Source organism: Platalea leucorodia (assembly GCF_965183815.1).
Source record: "Platalea leucorodia genome assembly, chromosome: 4".
Classification (NCBI taxonomy): Eukaryota; Metazoa; Chordata; class Aves; order Pelecaniformes; family Threskiornithidae; genus Platalea; species Platalea leucorodia.
The window spans coordinates 36384190-36407312 of NC_138826.1; the positions used below are offsets into that span (position 1 = coordinate 36384190).

The 23123-nt window shown below is 38.3% G+C and overlaps 1 protein-coding gene across 1 annotated transcript in view; it reads right to left on the reverse strand.

Annotated features, from left to right (window-relative positions):
• The window catches only part of CTNNA3 (catenin alpha 3), a gene marked incomplete at both ends in the record, with an annotated part of 542611 nt that overhangs the window by 195813 nt on the left and 323675 nt on the right, over positions 1 to 23123 (reverse strand). The gene's annotated exons all lie outside the window — the stretch shown is intronic.

A 23123-nucleotide genomic window follows, 5' to 3' on the forward strand; every position in this document is an offset into this window, starting at 1 on the left:
TCTAGTGCTGCAAATACCAACACAGATATAAACACAGATATGCATAGTTAATTTGTAACTATTCAAAACTCATGCAATGAGTTCTATAGTCCAGCTGCTGCAAAATAAAAGCAAATCTTCATTTATCAACATTTTAGGACGCTATTTCTAAGTGAGAACAATAGTTCAATGATGATCTATTACCGAAGGCTTTTATTATTCTTACTTAATTGATGTAAATAATTGCAAGGAATTAGTCAGAGCATAGCCAAATTAATTACTTTTCCTATCCAAAATTCAGAAGAGACTAAAGTAAGATACTTTCTGAAGAGGATGAGGGCTAGGAAAGCATGGCCTTTCATATACACCTGTGCCTACATATAAATACTTTATGAACCTATCCCTGGTATTCCAATAGAACCCACTGGTTCCCCACCTGTGTAATGTGTTATCTTGTCCACATAAAAAATAAGGGTTAAGACTGAAGAAATCCAATTTTCATAGATGCACTCAAGCTGTGTTCTCTTTTATTTGAAGTAAACTGCCATGGGTTTTTTAACACAGTATTTGAGAAAAATTGTTTTTGATCCTATGCTTCCCCTCCTGACTCTTCAGCTGAAAGTTACCTACAGATGTGTTGGTATCATCATAATACAACTCTAAAAGACACTATCCCCTCCAAAAAAAATCAGTTATTTTTCTTGGGATTGAAGGTCAGGGTTTTTCAATATTGGTTACAACAACTAAGCCACGCTGGTTTGAATATTTTAATTTCTTTGCCCCAGTCACTGAGCTGCTTGTGTATCCCAAATGTAACCCTGCATTCTTTCACACTGCATTAATAAACCATCATATATAAAAAGCAGCACTCTGCAAGGCTCAGTGCAAATATTACTTATCTATCTCTTAAAGAGCTCCTCGATGCCTAAAGCAGTAACATTTCAAAGGGGGGGGAGGCAGCACAAGCCATTCCATCAGAACAAAATAAACACTCTCAGCAGCTTTTTCTCTTTGCCATAAGGTTCCTCAGGTTTTCCAATTTCATTTCACAGTTCCCAGAAAAACTTTACTTTTAATTTCTTGGGACCCACTGCAAACATGTGTGATACGTAGCTCCTGTTTATCAGTAACAACAGTTTTAAGATTGAGTTCTGTGCTGTAAGCATTAAATGTTTTGTCCCCGTCTTGATGTGCAAGGCAGATACAGAGACAGCTTAAAACTTTTTTTTTTTTTTTTTATCCTGTTTCCCAGTTGCACTGGCTGAAACATCTTGGTACAAATCCAGTCCTTAACAAAAATTCTGTCATAGAACGACAGAATAATAATTCAGGTTGGAAGAGGTTTCCAGAGGTCATGTAGTCCAACCCCCTGCTCAAAACACGAGAATGAACTCTAAACCAATCTGTGCCAATTGCTCTGTGTAGCAGATCAGCATGTGGGGACAAATTATGTATATGATACCAGACCACGCTGAAGACTGGAAGGGTAAAAAAGCATGGCTCGTCTCTGACAAAACATGCTCAGGTTAGAAAGAATCTCTTAATCCACAAGTATTCTCTTTTATTTGAAGTCAACAGCCATGGGGTTTTTTTAATATATATTGAGGGAAAAATGTTTCTGATCTTACGCTTCCATTCCTGATTTTTCAGCTCTAAGTATTCCTTCGTGATGGCTCAATTCATAATAGTATTCTCAAAACACAAGTAGCAAACTAAGGAGATAAGCATTAGGAATTTATGTTAAGCCACTTTACGACAACAAACAGAGGCCTGTATTATTTACATTAGATGTCCTTTAAAAATCAATAAAGTTAAAGAAAGTAGTATTTGGCTACTTTAGAATAAATACATTCATCATGTCACATTTCTGCTGTGTATTTGGAATTCATACTACAGTCCTGTACTGACAGTGAATTTAGTCCTTTGCCTTTCATTTTGATTGACATAAGCAAATCTTCCGTTTCCATTAGAAAACGGGTAGAATTTTCTTCTCCTGGCATTTAAGTGACACCACTTTTCTACATGTAGCTTATGCATATGTACAAGGGTTCTCTGGCAATCTCAGTAGGTGATTAGACTAATAGCTGTTCCACCCAAAAGACAATCCAGATTCCAGTAAGTCATTAGCATGTTCTCAACCACCAGTGCACTCACTGTTAGTATTCTCCTCACCAGCTCCTGAAGAGATCTCCTTAACACAAATCCAAAACACAGTAATCCAAATAAATCAAACTGAAAGAGTCAAACAGGGTGAGGGGAGTGGGGGGTGCTCTGTGTGTAATTTTTCCAAGCATAGGGCAGGGCATTTGAGAACCTGAGGTCTCTTTCAAATCTGTAATGTTGCTAATAAGGATGACAAGCTGTTTCATCAGTACTAAATGCCTGTAACCCGTAAGAAAATCAAGCCCTAGCTCAGAGAGGACCTATCACCTTACTTTCCTGAAAGTATCATGCACATCTTGGAAGGTTTCTCAAACAGCAAAAATCCCTTATTACGCTACAGTCTCCCCACTAAGCAATACAAGCTACACAAATACATCATATTTCTTTTGTATTCTCTGAGAAAGTCATGAGCTTCCCTTAAAGGGACTTCAAGCCCAAGTACACTGCAACTTCAAAAATAAGTAAAATTGCAAAATGAAGAGCCAGTGATTCCTCTCAGTCAGAATATCATTCTCTTTCTGAAGAGCAAAGTTTGTCAGGACAAACACAAAGCTTTCTTGGAGGCTGGTCTGACTCAAATCAGCTCCAACAGAACTTTTTAAAAAAAAAAAAAAAAAGGCCATCAGAAAATTTTCAACTTTCTTTTTACCATGTGAGAAAGCATATTTGTTCAACTTCTACTACTCAATGCAACATGTCTATTTGTAATCATTCTCTCCAACATTTCCAAGATACTACGAAAGCAGTTGCACAGCTCTTCCTTGAAAACCTGAAGAACAGTGAACAAACCATCCATGATGAGTTTTAGCAACATAAATTAATACACTAATTAAGGTGCAGTGGGAATAGGAAGACTTTGAACTGAGCAGGTAAGTGCAGCACTGACAATAGACAAAATACTCCATTAGCCTGATGGATTTTTAGATTATGAAGGCACCAAAGACTATATTATTTGATGCCCATCACCTGTACACAAAACCTATACCAATGCACATTTCTTTTATACTCCTGAAGTTATTAAATAAGCTTCTTACAGGCACTTTAACTTGTGTTTTTATTTTTACTATTGACTGAGAGTCTGCCTTTCTTTATTGGGGGGAGGAGGTTCCTCTCTTTAGAATCTGGTGAGCCAGCAATTTTTCAGGCTAGAAATTGTTGAAGAATAAGACCTGTGTCTCATTATTGTTATTATACTAGATGCAATCAGTAAAGAAAAAAAAACCCCACCCACAACACACAAAAAACCCAACTAATCATATTCCTCTCACTGACTTAGACATTACATGGAGCATGCGTGTATATCTAGGAGAGAGCACAACTGGAAAAGCTTTTATCTGAAAACGTGTGCATGAACTTTTTCAGTTCCTACTCTTTATCTAACAATTGAAAGGAAAAGGAAGAAGTATTTAAAGGCTGAGATACATTATACACACACAAGTTTGCACTGTTGTCAAAAATTCTTCAAGATGAAAGGCTTTTTACCTTGACTATGCTCACACAAGTGCACTCACACTGTGTATCCTAATGTTCTCTCCCCAAGCTGAAGAAACATGCTTTTAAGAAGTCCTCAGCTTCTTTCGACCTCAGATTTCCAAATGCTTTCCACTGGAGATTACAAGGCAAAAAGAGAAAATACATATAGGCAAAACATCTTGGAGATCCACTAACTTCTCCCAGTGGATCTCCAGAAAAGTGTGACAAGAAAGATTCTTCAGAAAGGCGTGATAATTTGCAACAGCCAATGTCCTAAAGCCATATATTGCTGGAGATAATTAAGATAATGTAATATCCTTCCTGTAGACAAAAGAAAAGCACTCCCAATCCATTAAGAGCCTCAGGACAAGTTCACAAGTTCACATGGAAAGTGAGACTGCCTCTTCACTGTGAGAGGACCAAGAGGTCTTACCATGTTGATTCTGCTGACAAGAAAGAGGAAAGCATGAATTCTGTTGGCAAGAATCCTTGGGAGAGACATTCCAACCGCAACTCAAGGATGCATGATAGTGGTTTAAGAATGAATCATGGTTCAGAGTTAACTCCAAGGCAAGAACACATATGCAAAGCCAAATGCAAAAGTGAGATTTTTAAGTACCAAAAGAATAAATAAATCACTGCAGTGCATCACCACCTGTTTCATTCTCAGTAGAGAATAGCTTTACTGTTCAATTGTCCACACCACAAACTAAGTTAATCCTTAGTTTAGGATTAAAATGCACCCCCAACAATTTTTTTCAGCCAAATTCACTGCACTAACTCCCCAAAATGAGCATTTTCTTGGGACTAGATAGTCAGCCAACTAAGTAAACTCCTCTTATGTAACTTTTACTAAATGAAGCAACACATTCTTTAGATGCGATCCTCCTCACTTCACCAATACGAGCTCAGTATCTTCTCATTATTTTATCCAGATGCTTAACTCACTTATACTGTAAATCACTAAGGATGACTAAGTTGTTAATTCCAAGAAAACTTGTGTGTCCTCTTCTTGGTGAAGACTTCCTATTCTTCATAGTAAATACTTTCTGTCAAGAAATTCTTTCCACCGAGAAAAGACCTTCCAAAGCTCTGCCTACCCTAAAGTTAACCAGGTCCTTCACCACACTGCAGGGTAAGCCCGAAGTTTGTCTTTTTTAAAATTTTTTAGCATAGTGTGAAGAACTCTCTGGCAACCCAATCCCTCCCGTTGATAACCCTACAGATATTCTTAAGATCATGCTAGGAGCACATATAGCCTTGGATGACAAATGCTCTGTTGATATTTAAATGTTTGGAATATACCCTTAATTAAAAACAAGGAAAAACAATGGTATGTCTGAAATAAAATCTGGCATGTTTCAAATTTCAATAAAATTTAACTTGCATGTCTCAAGATTTCAAATATCGTCTCTACTAGATAAAGGTTAAAATACTGATCCTGTCGGTTTGCCAGGCTTTTTTTTTTTTTTTTTTAAATGCAGGTAATAAAAGATCACAACAAAAACCTATTGCTGTTCCTCAAAACCAAGCACAAGTATTTCTTATACATACCTCTTGAGAACACTAACCAGATACACTGTCATTTTAACGTGTATATGAATTTACCAAGTCACTGACACGATGGTTGTAATGTAGGGGGTTAAGAAGGCCTAAACCAAGATGAGGACCTTGCTTTGCCAAAAGTTTCACAAGAGACAAAGCCTCAAAGACCTTCTGATCCATTAAGCTTTATCTTTGTAACCGCCAAAGAGATGGGCACCAAATACAAACAAAGGAATCTGGAGGAATTCTATTGAATCATTCTATGATTCTATGACACAAATGGACAATAAAGCAATCCATTGAGGTAGAGATTAATCCTGAGTAATCACAGTCCAGAAAATATTTCATTTGTAGGAGTTGAGAGCAACTGAATACTAAACTGGGGAATAACATCTGAATTTCATCATTACAGCAGTCAACGTGGCTTTTGATATAAATTAGATACTCTATGTAAATTGATTTTAACTGTTAGTCTGCTCTCCTCCAACTCCAAATGAAAAAAGGTACTAACATATTCTTTGCTTCTAATTTTGTGGTATACTGAATTATCTTCTACAAGTTTATTAAGTGTTCTTAGCTTCTACCACTAGTTTTATTCTGAAGCCCTACAAAGTCTTCTGAGGAAAATGACTGTTCATACAAAGAAATGCCATGGAAAAACTAGGAAGGTCAACACTCTATACTTTTTTTAAGGAAAGGGCTACATTGATGTATGTATGTCTTCTAGCTGTTGCTGCATTTTTATATGCATTTATGATTACTATGTGCATTTTTATGAGCTTAATAAAACTTACATAGACTAGAATATTTGCTTAGAGTGAAAAAACGTATTCCTGTGTACTGAAAACTTACCTCCAGTGAGCAATAAAGAGGTATCACAATGTTGCTTGTTTTCAACCCATTTTCCACCGTAAAACTTAATTTCTTTCCAGATCAAGTCAAATAGTAATACTGAGCTATTTATAAGATGCTGCCAGAGTTTATATGTTATTTTTGCATTGCTTATAAAATGCTTTAGGATACTTCAGGTCAAAAGTTACACTATTATTTTAACTTTTATTAGTTTTTTCTTTTGTGAGAATAAAGTTAGAAACGATACTCAAAAATACTTTTAACATATATTATGTTGCTTTCCCTGTCTCTTTTAGCTTTTCACCTTCCACTCTTCCAGACAGATTCTTGAATCTGCTGATTTATCTACTGTGGGGCACTACATGTCTGCAAGCCTCTTCACTCATCTTTTGGTTCCTTTTGCACTTCTCTTAATTTTGCATGTGTCTACCTCTTCCATTTTCTGCAGAACTGAATTATATAGTACTCCATTAATGCCATAATCAATACTGACACAAGACTAGCTCCGGCTTGTGCACCAGAGGCTTACCACTGCCCCGTTCAACTGTAACCAACTACCTTGTTAACATGAAGAAACTCCTCAGAGTATTATGTAACTTTAAACGTTTTCTCTAATGTTATTTGTCATGCATGCTACAGATTCTATTTCCATAATTAATTAATAAATGGTATTTGAATACCAATGGACTAGATTGTTCTCTTTTTTTTTTTTTTTACCCAACATAAATCTAGAATAACCCACTGCAACTTGTTTATTTCAAGTTCCATGTGCTCAGACAAGTCGTCTCTCATACAAGTTCATTTAGGAGATTGTTTTGATAAACTGGGCCTCAACCAAAATAAAAATGGAAAATAAATTAAACAAACAATACTCTGAGGCAAAGATCACACACGTGTAAGGGAGAATTCTGCACAATAACATTTCAGAAATAATTTCCTTTTCAATAAAGGTGTCAGGCTTGATGCAGAGCCCCATTAGGCTTTCTCTCACTGCTTTGGGTCACAGTAAAGACAGCTGAAGAACTAAGTTAAGGATTTCCTCTCTAGACCTCAGTAAGCAGAGCCCTGGTTACAACCAAAGAAAAGAGATTGTAAGAGATTGTATTTGGATTACATCTGTGCTCTGGCAGCCCAAGTTAGCTGAAGAGTTCACTAAACAGAAACTGTCTACAGGTGTGACCTGTCTCTCACTGACAGTTTCTCAAAACATGTACCATCCACACCAGCGTCAGACTTAATCCACTGGAATAACCACAAAGTGGCCTGTGATATCTTAAGAAAGGTCCTTCCTTGGGCCCAAACATAACAGCACATGAAAGATCTAAATGTAAACTACTTTATGTAACCTATCCCTTAGCACTGCTTGCTGAAACGTTAGCAACAGAGGGCTTTCCAGCAGTACCACATGAGTACAGGAGCATAACGAAAACTACCTGAAAAGGAGAATAGGACAAGCAAAGAACTGACTAAAACCCAGCCAGTTTACTGCCTTGTCCCTACCTCTTTCTTCATGCAGACAGAAAAAAATGCCAGTATAAAGTAAAAAAATTATTTTAGCAGTAGACAGAAGTGTTGTATGTTGTATCAAACTGGAAGAAAGCATGCTTTTCAAAAGGAGAAAGCGACTACCCAATCCTATAATCATCTAACCAATAACCAACCTTCTAGATTTTCCTTATCTCAGTCTGACAACAAACATGGCAAGAAAGATAGCAGTTAACCATGGAGCAAGAGAAAGAGACCATCCGTCACGCACAGAATTAGCCAACTCCTTAAAACATCTAAGAAGAGGAGTGATCAAAACTCACTGCCAGAATATACAGTCCTTGAGGGAACTAGGCACTAGGCACAATACACACTGAAGTACTTTTGAACATATCAGTGAGCTGGGCTCAACTGTCTGACATTGACCTGTCTGACACTAGCAGGATTTGATAAACAGTTCCCACCAGTGAAAGCCAGTAAGGATCAGGGTGCATCAACTAGTTCTCAAAACAAATACAGCATCTCAAATTCCAAATATCCCATATATTTTCCAGTTTTTAACTAAAATACCATCTTATGAGAGGCAATATTTTGCCTGTTCTCCCCCATCACCTAATCTTTTTGTATCTTCTTAGGTGTTTCAGTGTAAAATTTCAAAATATGTCTTTCCTTCTGCATTAATATTTTTTCCTTTCCTCCCTGCATGAAACCCTCTATCTCCTGCACCTAAATACTAAAGAGGCAAATAAAACACATAAAATAAACTGTTGTTAGAGTACTCAAGATTTCAGGCCCTTTTCCTCCATAAAACAAAGGTAAGATCCAAACATATGTATGAATACATCCTCATTTATTTTCTTACTGCTCATTATTCAAATATTCTACGAAACAATATCCATTACCCTTGTTTTAAGGCTTTCTGCCTTAGACTAAGTAACACACAGTTTTGTCATACCCAAGCATACTCAGGTGACCTTTGTTTCCCCTAGCCACAAAATCTTACACTCTTCCTGTCGTCAGAATCAAAATCTTCACCTCTTTGCCTCTGACTGGTTAACTGAGATGGAAATTGATCCCAGGAGATGCAGCATATTTCCTCCAAGATGCATACACCCTCTATTATTTAAATCAGCGTGAGCTAAGAAGACTCAGTATGCTAACAAAATGAAACCACACAGCTCTCACTTAGCACTGAATAAATGTTAGTGGAGCAGGAGAGGAAACAGACTTCTTTCCAGCAGTGTAATCACTTCGTTACAATGCCAAAAATTCTTTCATTTCAATGTAACTGTTTTCAATTCCTTGAAGAAGTAGGACACCTGACAAATAAAACATTAAATGGTTGTTTCTGAATAAGAAACAAAAACACAGTTCATGTAACAGTTCTTAAAAGAGTTCAAAATTGAAGCAGTCCCCTACAAAAATTAGATATTTATCCTTTTACAAAAACAGCTATGCTTTAAGCATATTGTTCCAATGCAACACCTGGACTGCTTATACGTGCTGCATATTTACATTTTTATAAATAAAAGGCCAACCATACTAAGTATAAATTAATTTGACACTACATGAAAAACAGAATTCACCTCTGGAAAGTTACAAAGAATAACCACTCGGAAATATAATAAATACTGTATCACAAACACTTACAAAACCTCATAACATAAGGGGGGGGGGGACGGACGGACCCAGCAACAAACCCAGAGATAATCAGAGAAAATGAAAGATCAGTGCAACAAAACATACCTTCAGAATTTAATCCATCTCCGGATCAGCCCTTTACAGAACTTCTGCCTCTGCAGAAAGTATGGCAATTCATTTTATATCTAACATTAATATTGACAACCTGCTTTGGCAATATAGAAAATATGTAGCAGTACAGGTTTCTGGAATACGTATTTTTTGCACTAAGAATCAGTTAATCTATATTCTAGTTCATTCCCAACTATCATTAACTACTAGTACAGAATTATAGATGTGTGTGGTGCTTGAGCACTTACAATCAAATCTGAGAATAACAGGAGAGTCAACAATAACACATGGAGGGTTAGCTACAGCCAAATAAAATTTGACATGCAGAACGTTCATGCACATTACCTAGAAGCATAAATAAACTCTTCAGCAACAAAAGAACACTTTCTTCTCCATAGTTGAAAGGAAACAAGACAGGGAGACACAAGCATACACTTACTCAATAATACAAATTCAATTCACCATATTACCAAAAATAAAGCAGCTCACATCAGCCATACAAACTTTGATACTAATTTTCACACATCCGCCATTAATAGTACCTACTTTATTTTCTGCAGGACACAGTACTGTGTTACAAATTGCACATGACAAATTCAAAACCAGTGAAACTATTTATCCTCTAAAAATTACTACAGAATTCAGCATGTCCAATTTCTCTTGAAGTAATCACTTCTTGAGACAACAAACAAAATTTTGTTATGATGAGTTGTCGTTTTGTTAACAGGGCTAAGAGCAAACGGACTACCTTAGATCCTTAATCCTGAAATCAGAGCAGCAACTCTGTATTTCCCTGGAAACTACTGAACAGAAGTTCAATGATACTAGCAATAACCAAAGGAATACTAAAACATAGCAATGCATAGGACAAGATTCTAATTTCACTTTACATGTGAAAATCCCAAATACTATCACTGACTTCGGTTAAGGTTCGCACCAAAAGTTGACACCGACTTTCCAGAAACACACTGCTTTCCTCCCTAGATATTTAATTCAAACAAATCAGTACTGCAAAATAAATGCACAAAACCATTCAATCATGTATACCAGCATACATGGTTGGTAAACTGGGACAACAAAGTATCAATGAAGGCAGTATTTGCTAACTTATTAATAACGGTACAAATTGGTTAGTACTATAATGAAAATCCAAATTAAAAGATAGATAGAATGAATATATAACAAAATTGGGAAATAGGGTAAAGCTGCATATCTTTTCATACTGCATAACAGGAAGGATTAACCTGAAACTTTAGGCAGTCTTATTGTCAATCCTGAGAAGACTTCTCCTCAAAAGGGAAAAAAATACTTTATCATAGAAATAATTTTCCTGATAGCCATGCAAAAGTATAGTCAGAGGTCCTCCCGCCCTTGGGAGAAAAAAAAAAAAAAAAAAAAAGTCATCCAACTTCTTCAAGATTCAGCTTGTGGCAATATCTGAATTCTACCACTCTGAAAGCCTTCCCAGAGCAAGTACAAGGTCCATCTCCCAACTTAACAGAGGACGAAATTTCCTGAAGAAACTGGGTCAGAGCCTAAGGCACCTAAGGCACAACCACCAGCTCCTCCTATCTCACACAAATAAACACATCAGATGTGTTTAAAAAATTCTTTTCAAATATTCGTTTTTCAGAAAGAAAAAAAGTCCCATTTCAGAACTTGTCATGAGTTAAGTCTCTCTTTCAGTTTCTTAAAATCTTCCTCCAACCCAACTGTCTCCCTCCAACCTTTGGGACAGGATAGCACCAATTCAGCGCTGAACGGTGTGCAACCCTCACAGCATGTTTGCACACAGAAAAATAATAATAATAAAAAAATCTTATTTTCAGAAAAATTTTTGGTTTTACGCTTTATGATTAATTGGATGACTCATTTTCCCCCCCCAGGCCTTCCAACGATTCAAATGTTGACAACTGCTGTTTCCTAGAATTAAAATAAAGGAGAGTAACTCAGAGGAACCCTCCTAGAGAAGGCTACCTTAAGGATTACCAGAAAGCACGGTACAGTCTTTCATATAGCCTCATTCAAGACAGGAAACAATCACAAATTTATGCCTCTGTGTTCTGTATCTACCATAAACAAAAAAATGCATGCATTTCACAGAGGTACACAGGACAAAATACACCTTAGTGTTTTATTACAGAGACCTTTAGTCTATTCTTGTCTGCTTCCACTGAACAGGACTTGAAAAAAAAATTATCCAATGGAGAAGAACTACTTTACCACTCCATTACCAAACAACTTTAAGCATAAGGATAATGCATAATAATTAAGTACAAACCCTGACCAAAATACTACTCTAAACTGGACTGTATATCCCTCACTTCCACTGATGAGCAGCTGCTCACACAAGTGCTCCCAAAAGCTCACTGTTGCTTAAATGCAGTCCTTCATCTCAAAAAAAGCCAAACATTCTGACTCGAACTGAAACTGAAAATTTGGCAACCTAGGAAAAAAGGTACTTCTTAATATATTGTTCTCTATCATTGCCTCACGGATTGCTATTTTAAATTTTACACTGCACAAAATTAGGCCTTAAAACGACAAGGTCACTGAGCTCACTGCTTGCAAAAGGAAAAGACCACCTCTTAACACCGACGACTTGATAAGGAAGAAAAAAAGCACAGATATTAGTAGTTTTTAGCAGCCCGTATCGCCCTGCATGCTCTGGGCCGCGCGCTGCGGGCCCACGCAGGTTCCTCCTCCGCACCTGGCAGCTCGGCACTCAGAAGAGCCTCGGCCAGGAGCTGCGGAATTCTCCTTCCAGAAGACGCCAACCCGTGTTTGGCAACCCACGTTAAAAGCTCAGCAGGGAAATGTCTAACCAAACCACCTGCTCCCCCTGGGCAGGACCCGCCATCACTCACCCCGCCGAGCGCTCCGCCACGCCACAGCCGCGGGCTGCCCGCCGAACCTTCCAGAAGGAGCGGGGCGAGGCGGGGCGGGCGCTGCCGGAGGGCGGAGCGCCCTCCGGCCTGTTCCGCCCAGCCGCTCCCCGGCTTGTTCCGCGCCGCGGCCATCTGGTGCCTGCGTCCCAAGCCAGCAGCGCTGGAACGGGACCGAGTCCAAGGGATGGGCGCCCGGGCCTCGGCAGCCAGCCGTCACCCGCTCAGGCCGCGGCGGCGGGCGGGCGGCTGAGGGCGGAGGCGGCCCTCCCCCGCCGGGAAGCGAGGGGCCGCGGCAGCCGGCCCGGCCCTCGAGACACCAACGGCCGGGGCGGAAGGGCCCGTGCCTGGAAAGCCTCAGAGAGCCTTTTCCTTGAAAGGGTAGCCTCGTGAGAAGGCACTTTGAACACCGTGATTTCCTGCTCCCGAGGGTTTTGTTTTCTTCTCGCTGAATATTAACTAGCCGTACAGGACAGGCATGAGGTCGGGGTGCGTGCTACCTCTATTCAAAAAACTTTCCATACTGAAATGAATCGAAATTTTAAATTGAAATTTAAAGCTGTAAACATGCTCAGAAAGCTGTTCATGAAGAAAAAAAAAAAGCCAATTGTATTTGCAGTGGCTATAAAACAATCCATAATTCACTCATAACGAAGTACATACGTGTACGTATACTAGATAACTAACTTGTCTGTGAAGCAAAAGAGATGTTACACTGCTCCAGTGGTAAAAATCTAATCTGTGCCACAGGCACATAGTATATTCTCGTGCATTACATTACGTCGTTACTGCGTTGCAATATATTCTTATGCATTCACTATAGGCTACATTTCAAATATCTTGTAAAAATATAATTAACCCTCTCGTTCATTTTTACCCTTCCTTTATCCCTTAAATGAGTATCTAAGTAATTTTTCTCAGGTTTAATTAGTTTTTCTTCTCCTCTTTGTGAATGGTGTCGTGAGCTGCGTTCCTGCAGCTACTGTGAAAGCCATCCATAGACAGCGAATTCCAATTGCAGTGGAGCTGGAGGTAGTCTCCTAGCTACTGTCGTTTATATGGAATGAATGTTGTACTAACATAAAATGTTTCTGTGCCAGTGGAAGTCTTTATCTCATGTTAATCGAGTTTAAAGGTTCATAAAACATTTTATAAGAAATCCTTGACTCATTTTTGCAATGCCATCTCTGGTCTAGGAAAGGTAAAACTGATCACAAGGGAAAACACTTAAAACCATTTATCAGCCTTGCAACCAAAACTTACATATAAAATCATCCAGACTTCCATCTGCAGATTGCAATGCAGTCTGAGGCATCGTGTGGGCTCACCCTTAAGCATGTGGATAGAATTCGAAGTGTAGGATTGTGATCTTACTAAATTCCCTGACAAAACTCCTGTGGCGACTGTATCTTGTTTACAGTACACTGGCCTTGAAAAAGGGCAAATGAATTCACTGTTAATGACTGTAAAGCGATGCACAGATGAGAAACAATCCTAATGCACAGCAGACATCCATCCAAGAGCAACAGCGTAAGAGATGTGGGGGTAACTGATGTGTTTCAAAGGAAACAAATCTCTGTGCAAGGAAGTCTAGAATTATAACCTGTAAATGATTCCTAATAAAGGGCTGACAGGGTACATGTTAATTAAGCTAAAACTCAGAGCGGTGATCTGAACTTCCCATCACAAAAGTACATGGGGTGTGGCTACTACTGTCCGTCTGTCCCTTTACTGGACCAGTTGGGTAAAAGAGAGCTGACAGTGTTGTGACTGAGGACAGTTCATTAAGAGAAAATGTGCCTAGATGCTTTAATTCTGTCCTACTGAGTCCAGCAAGGAGGTTCCTTGGGTCTAGCAAGACCAGCCTGTGTTTTCCAGAAGAAGAAAGTTTTAGAAATTTGGCATGAACTCAGTATTTTGAATACTAGGCTAACAGTTATTAAAAAGCAGTATAAGGTAATGATGGTAAAATGTAAGCATTGTGATTTCCTTGGAAGGAACTATGTTGACATGATTGCATACTGCTTGAGTTTGTTGTTCAGTTTCTTTGAAAGAGCTGCTGCAGAGCATGAATTATACCAAAGGGAAACAGCTAACAGTATGTGCCTTTTGTCTCACCCAAGTCATCAAAAACAAAACCACCCATCTTTCCTGCTAAACAAAGATCGCTTGCCTTCCTTGTGATCAGAAATTCTAGTCCATGACTTCCCATAGTATGTTTTCTTGATAATTTCCTTGCCTTTTTTTTGAGAGTTCAGCCACTATTCTTTTAATTTTATTTATGCTGTTAAGTCTGTATTATGAAAGGATTTGTCCTACTTTTTGTTTTCTTGCCTTAAATACAAGATATTAGATAGCTTCTCTAAGTATTGTGCACAAACTGCATTTCAGAACAAGACTATTTCTCAGTTACTTCAAGGTATTCAAGAATTCACGTTGCTAAGTACAGTCTTATAAAAAGCATCATGCTGGCAATGGGGGAAAAAATACTAGTTCAAAAGCCATTTGGCAGTGGTAAAATACCTAGAAAGATTCCTAGAGAAGTGATTAAATTGAGCAAACAAACATGTTGCCTGATCCTCTAGAAAATACTCTTAAAATCATAGAATGCTTTTGGTTGGAAGGGATCATCTGGTTCCACCCCCCCGCCATGGGCAGGGACAACTTCCACTAGACCAGGTTGCTCAAAGCCCCATCCAACCAGGCCTTGAACACTTCCAGGGATGGGGCATCCACAGCTTCTCTGGGCAACCTGTGCCAGTGCCTCACCACCCTCACAGTGAAGGATTTCTTCCTTATATCTAATCTCAATCTACCTTCTCTCAGTTTAAAACCATTACCCCTTGTCCTATCACTACACGCCCCAGTAAAAAAAAAATAACTCTCTCAATCTTTTTTATAAGCCCCCTTTAAGTGCCAAAAGGCTGCTCTAAGGTCTCCCTGCAGCCTTCTCTTCTCCAGGCTGAACAACCCCAGCTCTCTCAGCCTGTCCTCATAGGAGGGCTGCTCCAGCCCTCTGATCGTTTTTGTGGCCCTCCTCTGGACCCACTCCAACAGGTCCATGTCCTTCCTGTGCTGAGGGCCCCAGAGCTGGATGCAGTGCTCCAGGTAGGGTCTCACGGGAGCAGAGTAGAGGGGCAGAATCCCCTCCCTCGACCTGCTGGCCATGCTTCTTTTGATGCAGCCCAGAATATGGTTGGCTTCCTGGGCTGCAAGCACACATTGCTGGGTCATATCTAATTTTTCATCTACCAATATCCCCAAGTCCTTTTCCATAGGACTGCTCTCAAACAATTCATCCTCCATTCTGTACTGGCACTGGTGATTGCCCCAACCCATGTGTAGGACCTTGCCCTTGGCCTTGTTGAACTTCATGAGGTTCACATGGGCCCACTCCTCAAGCCTGTCAATGTCCCTCTCGATGGCAGCCCCTCCCCCAAGCATATCAACTGCACCAGCTCGGTGTCACCCACAGACTTGCTGAGGGTGCACTCAGTCCCACCGTCAATGTCATTGATAAAGATACTGAACAGTACGGGTCCCAATACGGACCCCTGAAGGACACCACTTGTTACTGATCTCCATTTGGACGCTAAGCCATTGACTGCAACTCTTTGGATGCAGCCATCCAGCCAGTTCTTTATCCACCAAATAGTCCATCCATCAAACTCTTATGTCTCCAATTTAGCAACAAGGATGTTGTATGGGACTGTGTCAAAGGCCTTACGGAAGTCAAGACAGATGACATCTGTTGCTCTTCCCTTATTCACCAGCACGGTCACTCCATTGTAGAAGGCCACCAGATTAGTCAGGCACAAATTGCCCTTTGTGAAGCCATGTTGGCCGTCCCTAATCACCTCCCTGTCATCCATATGCCTCTTGAGTTCTCTTAGCCTGTGGAATAACAACTTTAAACAAAACCTCATGTCTTAGGCTAGAAATCTGGTTTCCAAAAGAGGTGAAATTAATGCAAACCTATTCTCTATGCATACATGCATATATATATATATACACACACACACATTATGCATATAGATATGTTTGTCCTCAAGAACTTGAGATCTCATTAGCCAATTTGACCCAATAAGGACCAGATCGTTTGACAGAAGGATAACAGCCTCTAATTGATGCACTTCTGACAATTTGCATAGAGGGTCACATAGAGAAAAGAATATTCAGCACCTCCACTGACAGGAATAAACCTCCTCCTTCACCAGATATCACAGCATCCATGTTCTAACGGAAAAAAAAAAAAAAAAAACAAAAAAACCAACCAACAACAACAAACCCTAACAAGTACACACACTCACAGAGATATTTGGTACTTAAGAAGCAGAAGCTTCAGTAAACTGATGTTAACATTATGATGACGTGTGCCTTTTTTAGCACCTTCAGAATTATTCTTTTACAGGTGACTGACTCATTACAGATCAGTACTATCAGAACTATGAGACTTTTGGGGACGTAAGATGGAATCACATTTATCACAATTTCTAATATTCTGAGGAACTTCTAAATCTGGTTTCTGCAGTAATACAAGAAAAAAGTCACTACCACTGCACTTGCGTCGGCTGTCTTTACATGATCAGCAAAAATGTTAATTGTGTATTATGTGTATTATGATGAGGAGTCCATGTTGAAGCAAGACAATTTCCCTTTTGGAGCTCACATAACGTATGGTACACCCTGCCTCACCGTACTAGGTGGCTGACGTTTCTAGCTGTTGAAATATGCCCCTCAGACGTAGAAAGTCTGATAAATCTTTGGGTTGTTTATCTTTTGTTCCCTTGCTTCACACTTATGCAATAAAGCCTCTGATTAAAAGGATTAATGAAAATGTCACCATTTATCACCTGAAGCTCAATCAGTAATAGGAAAGTTGGGCCTTATTTGATTAATTACATAAAGGTGCAAAAATTCTCACATTATTAATTCAGGACTTGCTGCAAGATGCTGGAACTCTGTGAGACCCAAAATAGCAAGGTTCAAAGTCTTAAAGTTTAGATACGCTTAGAAGTACATGTTTGACTTTAAGCTAATTTTATTGAATTAATTTTCCTAATTCACTATTTTGACCACATTAGCTCTCCATTAAGCATCTATCTACCAGCTCCAATACATCAAGAACAAGTTACCTGTCTTCAAAGGCCTCCTTCCATCTGCCTGCCACCTCTCAATTACTGTTGCCAGGCTGCTTCTATCAGAATTTAAAGCATTTGCACATTTTTCCTGTGCTGCCTTTCATTTTAGAAATAATTCCACACATCCCCCACAAATGCGATTACCATCTTTAGGCTTCCCTTTTGCATGCTATCTGCAAACAAACAACCAAACAGAGCAACACCTGACAACAGAGGGTCTGTAGGCTGTAACCAGTAAGGCTGTCTATGCTGTCACATCATCTGGACAAGCAGGTCAGTTTGCTGAAGAACTCTCAGAGCCTTCAGCACAGAAATGGGAAATTGCTGAAATGGGAAAGCAGGGGTTTAGACCTAACTCTTGGGCTTACTGGCATTAAATTTGCATTTCAGACATTAACATTTTGATTTTTAAAAAAGTTGCAGAAAAAAACTATCTGTAAGTAAATGAGGAAGTGTATTTTTTGGTTTTGTAGTTAGATTGGTATTGCTTGCTACAGACCTATCTAATCCCAGATTTGCTAAAATTAGCGAAGTCAGCAGTTGGATTGCTAAAATGGATCCACTAAGATTTTTGGATTTAACTGAACTGCGGCAACGAAGATCCTACAAGAAAGGAACCTCCGCTGCCCAGATGTCGTGGATGTGCCGTTAACTAAACGCTGCCTGAACAAGCAGGCTGCACACTGGTCTCTCTTGAAAGTGAAAAAGTCAGACAAAAACAGGGGAGTGCTGAATGGGAATCTGAATCATACAACTGAGGATGCATAGAAATTAGCAAACTGAAGGTGGTTTTCCTCTTAAAAACAAAGCATTGTGTTAACTAGCTAAATAAGAGTAAAAAAAAAAGAATAAAAAACGTGATAAGGGAGGGGAGTTAATTTGTCAAGGATAGACTGATTATAGAAATTAGTATGGTAACGTAATGAAAATCCACTTCCCATTCATAAATATTGATGATGCTTAAAAGTGCTTATCTTATTTACAAAAAATGTCCTACAGCAGTTAGTCTGCTGACAGGTACATTTTATTCCCCAAATGCTGACCGATATTCTGCATGCATGTCTCTATATGCTAACTGCTTCATGTTTCATACTTAGATATATGCTCTTTCAAGCAGAGAACCACATTTAAGTTCTGTGTCTGCAGATCGTAGTGTACAACAGGATCCTGCATCCTAGTGACGGCTGCTCTGTATGTTTATGTACATGACTAACAGAAGTTAAACTGTAATGCAAAAATAGGGACGATAATATACTCTTCAACTTGGGGTCTTTAATTGCTATTTTGACACAGATGTGATTACATGATGATACCACTGAAAGTATATTACGGGTTAAAGAATAGTAACAACAAAAGTGCCAGCAAAAAAATTACAAGGCCTAGACTAGGACCTTATGTCTGGGGATGAAATTCCTTAGCATTGAACTGTCTGAAACTAAAAACTTCTACATAATAGGATTCATGTTTCTTGTCTTCTGATTATGATCCTAAGAAGAATGATAAAAGATTCTGCTCTCTTCTGATATCCTGAAAGTTAATAAAGATGTTCCAGGAATCTGTCAATTTGACCCTTCCACATGCAGTTGTTGTGGAGTTTTGCCACTGTCAGTAGTAGCTTTGTTTTTCAATACCTCTGTAAAATCAATACTAAAGAACTAGTAATGAAGCATTACAATGTTATTTTTATTTAGAGTTTACCAGTCTGTGATGAAAACCCATAAAAGTGGGTGCAGTGCTGAGAATACTCAATGCCCTATTGTCTTTGAAGGTGGTAGAAATAAATCAGAATCTTCCAGTTGACAGTACTTTGTATATGCAGCACTTTAATATGTAAAGCAAAGTTCATTTAATGATTGTTAAATTAAATTTTAGATTAAGTTGCTATCTGCCAGGAAACTATGTAAGTGTCACCTTGGATGGCAAATCTGGGTTGTTTTTTTTTTTGTTTTCAGAATTCAAGTTAAAAAAAAATAATAGCCGTCACAGGCTGCTTGAAGGTTCGTTGTTGTAGACCCAGGAAAGTACAAAAGTGAGGTGATTTTTTCAGGGTTTTTTTTCCTGCATCTTTCAGAACTATGGTGAGTTCCTCTCAGAACCCAATTTTCTGGGTCAGTATATTTAAAATTTGACATAGAAAGATGTAGCAAATTACATACAAAATCAGACAAAGTGGCAAAAAAGAGCTATCATCTTTTATATATATGTCAATAAAACAGATTGAAGTAGTGAGAATTTTCCCATTGTACTTGAAGAGAAATATTTACTGTTTGTATAGAAAATGAAAAGCAACTTATCACGATTAAGTTGTAGATTCCATGTTGAAACTGACTTTTGGCAGAGCTGTTTTCCACAGGAGGCAGATGTAGAAAGCTTTAGTTCAAGAGCCAGTAGCCCTGTGTTTTGCTTGAGAGAAAGCATGAGTTTTCTTGTAGTATGCTTATTAAGTTATTGTCAATATAGATCCCTTTTGATTACCCAATACTTACTATTATTTCCACTGTGCTGGGTTTTACAAACATTTTGATTAGTATGTTTAACCCTGAACACATTTCATTTGCACCATATGTAAGTTCTTCCATATTGTTTGCCAAAATGGCATTGTACTTCTAATAGCATTGAATGAAAAATTATTTTTATATCTCTGTATATCTCAAACCTCAGTTTCTTCATAGAAATTGCACCAGTTAATGGTTTGCTAAATAGAAAGAGTTAATTCAGATAAACCCTTACATGGATATTCTTAACTGAGTTTAATGGTGACTGATTTTGAGTTAGCTAAATTCACTTATCTCTGGTTTATTCCAGGCCCTGTCATTGATCCACATGACAGATTCATTCTCCCTTTCTGTCTCCTTCTGCAGTTTATCTGTCTCATCTGGTTTCCCAAATCTAGGGACCCAGATATTTCTTGGAGTCTCCAGAGTGCTACTGAAACACAAATGAAATAAATTCTACCTTTGAAGAACTTAATTACTGTGAAGGATGAGCAATTCCATGAACTTGGCTCATGTTAGTTCAAACACATTTTCTGGGTCCAGCTCTTAGGTAAATAGGAAAGGCTCTAAACCAAGAAACTCAAAAAATATTTATACTTCAATTTAAAATAATAAAGGTGCCAATCCCAGACTGCAGTCATTCCACACACAATAGTTTGGTCATGTTAAAGTGGCAAAAAGCTATGAACTCTCCTATGAAGGTGGTTTAAATGAATTTCTCGTATCCTTATCATTGTGTTCTGCTATCCAGAGACAGAGACAACCTCCCCAGGTAAGGGGCCAGGAGCCCTATATTAAGCAAGGAGTGCCTGGACCCAAATTATAAGCTGTGAAGCAAAGTTGTCCCAACACATTCAGGACGTCAGTCTCAACTTTTTAAAAGCTAGTTTTAGAAGTAGCTGAAGTAACAAGAGCCAGCAAGTTATTTTATTCAAGATCTTAATAATATTTTTTCCTAAAGAAACTTAAAGATTCTGTCAGTATTTGTATAGTTTGTTCCTATGCATCTTGTATCTTGTTCAACTGGAAAGTGACAAAACAATTTATTTCTCTACATATATTTTTATAACTCAAGATTTTTTTCTCCTTTACAGCTTTTAACTTCATTTAAAAAGAATGATTTCTTAAGGAGAATTCACCTTCGACGGATGTGCTGGATTTCCTGCACTAGAAATCTTTATGTTAATTGGCAAACTTGTTTTTTAACAACACTCTGTATGTCCTGCATGCCTTTACTGTTCTATATCAACACATTACAACACTGATGCACTTAAATATATGTGCTCTCTGTTACTGTCCATTGTGTGTAACAGATTCAACCTTAGAAATCCTAATTCCTAGAAGCCAGCATTGTCATATTGGAATACAGTCAAAACTGAAAAACACAAGGGCAAGAATTAGGCAATAGGCTAAACCCTCAAGTTTATGTATCAGAGTAGTGGATCTGAAGTCAGTGTTATTAGATCGAACTACAGAGAATATGATATATTCGGGTACTGAGAGATGAAGAACACCAAGTTCACTTCATCATTGCCTCCACTTCTCCTATTAAATCTCTCAGCCTCTGCTTGGTACAGCTGACCTTTAAACACTGCAGTGGGAGATTTGCATCTGTGCCAAAAGAAAAGATAATCAGAGGATTCTTCCCTGCTCCCATCAAATTCCTTTTTTAATCTCAAGTTCACCCAGCCTATCACTCCTCCTCTCAGAAAGCATTACATCTCTTTGATAGATCAGCTCAGGAGAACAGCCTGTCAGCTTTCCCAAACAAGAAATTTCTAGTTACGGAGGACCTGCTTTTTTTCTTGTGTAGATGTGACATTTCAGTCTTCCTTTTTACCTATCTTTTATTCATTTTTACGTACGTATTCTCTCAATATCAGACTTTCTTTTGGTCTTTGGTAGAAGTGAACCACAGCCCAGAACACTATATTCACTGAAACCGGGCATGTCTTACAAGGGACTATAAAGTACAAACAAGTCCCCTAAAGCGTTTTATTGTTATTTTGTCATAATTTTCATAATATTAAATTGTGTTTATATTCACAGCTAATTTTGAAATTTCCTAGAAGACAAGAAGACACCGTTCGAAAACGTTTCCATATAATCAAATATTTCAATTGGATTTGCAATTTAATTGTAACATTTTAAATGAAAAGGCATTTCAAAGGAAAAGCTAAATGTGTGAAATCTCAAAGCAGTTAATCTTCATTTTTTGAAATATTTTTATCAAAATTGCTGCATTATAATAAGGAATTCCAATTAATAACAAGCATTTTCTAACAGAAACGTATCTTTTGGGAATTTATTTTAGCCAAGGCCCACAGACAGAGTACAGACAGAATCTTAACACAAATCTGGTTGCTTTTTTCATTCTGCAATATATCCTAGTTTTTCAGTGTCACAAAATCAATATTCAGACTTACAAATATTTGATGCAGTATATGAGCAATATAAGGCACTGTAGCCTAGAATAACCTCCATCTGAAGAATGTTTAATGTGACCTTTGGTACTCATGAAAATACTTCAGCTGCTGGGTTTCCATTTCATATGTGGGAAGCATTCAATGTAATAGCCAAAGTGGGCATTTTAATGTTTGGGGTTTTTTTTTTTTACTGTGTTACTAGGACTATTTCACTTCCCCCATATATCTGAAGATACTATTCAGATAGATACTTTTACAACTACGAGATTCTGTTTTGTGCAATTATTGTGCAGCTATGATACTGCAAAGATGTTAACCAAGGTATCTCAAATACTCTGCCACTGTTTGAACTTTTCGAATACTATCACTGTCCACAAAGCACCAGCCAATATTCCTGGTAAGTCTGCCTAACCTCCCAAGTGTATGCATTTTTTAACAGAAGCTAGAACCTCTAGGGCAAGAGCACAGAATAGTTAATAAACTCAGGAGAGAGAGAAAACATAAGAAAACAAGGGAGAAGATATTACCTGTAGTTGCTACCACCTTTGGAAACATCACCCCAGATTTGGTGTGGTATTCAGTCTTTCCATTTTGCTGATGTTTTGTACTTCACTGAATTTATATACGTACTTCTGAACTGTATTATATTGTTATGTGTTAAATCAATTTTGAAAGGAAAGAGTGTAACTTCCAAATGCTAATTCAGAAGAGAGGTATTTGTAAGAGATATTAATCCTCAAGCTGATTTACAAAGGTCACCGGCCTACGAGGATACTGTTTGTTTCTTAAATTACAATATAAGCACAGAGTCAGTGTAGCGGGCGATTTAGCTTAGCTTAATTAACATTTCATATTCAAAGACAAAAAAAAAAAAAAGTATGTTCTTTCTCAAGACCTCGTTTCTATTTGAGAAGTTTTCATTTTCAG